Raw genomic sequence first — 1,804 nt, 5'->3', positions numbered from 1 at the left:
GGAGGATTGTTGCGAGTTCGAGACCAGCCTGGGCTACAAAGTGAGCTCAAGGCCAGCCTGAACTGCATAGCGAGACCCTGTCTCAAAAAGACAAAGAACAAAAAAAAAAGAGAGAGAAGGGGCCAGAAGTGTACAAATACACTTGTTCAGGTACCATTCAGGTCACTGCATCCCACAACTGCATGTACATATTGTACAGTTCAGGATTCCTCTATGTGCTTTTCTTACAGTTATTGAGGCTTTATCCCACAAGCAGGACTTCCAGGACTCATGCAAGTATTGCCATGCCAACCAGCCCCTAGGGAAGCTTCACCCTGCACGGTAATTACCTTCCAGCTTCAACTGCTCCCAACATGCTATCCCTTCCACCTGAGTGCAAACCGGTCCTGGAACTCAGCAGTAAAAAACCCGAAAGCAAGCACTAGCAAGATCCAAAACAGCACCTTAGGATCCCATAGCTTGCATCAACTGTTTAGTCAGGACAGCAATGCTGGGCACAGTGCCATGGACGGGGCCCGCCTTAGTTAATGCCCCAGACTTCAGTCATTTTACATGAGTCATATGGCGTTTCTTTGGTTTGTTCTGGTTTTTGTTTTTTGAGGCAGGGTCTCACTGTGTAGTCCAGTCCAGGCTAGCCTTGAACTCATTTTGTAGCCCAGGCTGGTCTCAAACTCATGGTGATACTCCTGCCTCAGCCTCCCAAGAGCAGGCAGGAGCATGGGCCACCACACCTGCCTCACCTGGCTTCTTTACTGGCCATACGGGTGGTTAATGAAGTGTGGACTGGCAATTTCTTTACAACCCTCCGGTAATCCACACCGTTTGGTACTAACTGCCCTGCACAGGGAGGCAGTTTCACTGGCTCTCCTTCTGCACAGCCACGCACCCGTCGTTACAGTCCACATCCCCAGTGGGACTTCGGAGTGTGGTGTGCACGGTGTGCCCCACTAACACAGCTCCCCTAAAATGTTCTCTTCCAGGGGTCTGGGATAGTTTCTCACCTCAGGTGTAAACATGCCCTCTTTTTAAAAACATTTGGGTTCATAATTTTAGGGTTTTTTTTTTCTGTCTTTTTGAGACAGGGTCTTGCTATGCAGTTCAGGCTGGAATTGAGCTCACTTTGCAGCCCAGGCTGGCCTCGAACTCGCAACAATCCTCCTGCCTGAGCCTCCTGAGTGCTAGGATTACAGGCGTGGGCCACCACGCCTGGCCTGGGTTTGCAATTTATTTATTTTAGGTACTGGGAATCGAACTCAGGACCTTGCGCTTGCCAGACAGGCACTTGTGTCACTGAGCTAAATCCCCAGCCCTGGGTTTACAACTTAAAAATTAATCCAAAGCTGTTTAAAAGAGACATTTTTGGATGTCCAATTAAACAAAAGTATCAGTTCAAACAGGAATCCATTATAAATTGTACTGTTATACACATGGATATGCACGTATCCCTGTGGTATGATAATTTAGAATAGCTAATCTTGGAGACAGTGTATACGTCCATCAGCAGATGAATGGGTAAGGAAAATGTGTTTTGTACATAACGGAGTACTGCTCCGCCAGGCAGAAAAACTTGAGGAATTTGTAGGTGAATGGATGCCACTTAAGAACAGGATGTTGAGTGCAGTAAGCCAGACGCAAGATTAAATATCACATGGTTTGTCTTATATGAGGAACTCAAAGTATTTTTACAGAAATGAGGAGCAAATGGAAAAACAGGAAGTGGGGAGAGGTTCAGATGGTGCCCCAGTTACCTATTCTGTTGTTTAAACAATATTTAAATATATATGCATGCTGTAATCCCAGCACT

Source organism: Chinchilla lanigera, unplaced genomic scaffold (assembly GCF_000276665.1).
Source record: "Chinchilla lanigera isolate Chin_1 unplaced genomic scaffold, ChiLan1.0 scaffold00092, whole genome shotgun sequence".
NCBI lineage: Eukaryota > Metazoa > Chordata > Mammalia > Rodentia > Chinchillidae > Chinchilla > Chinchilla lanigera.
This window is presented reverse-complemented; position numbering follows the sequence as displayed.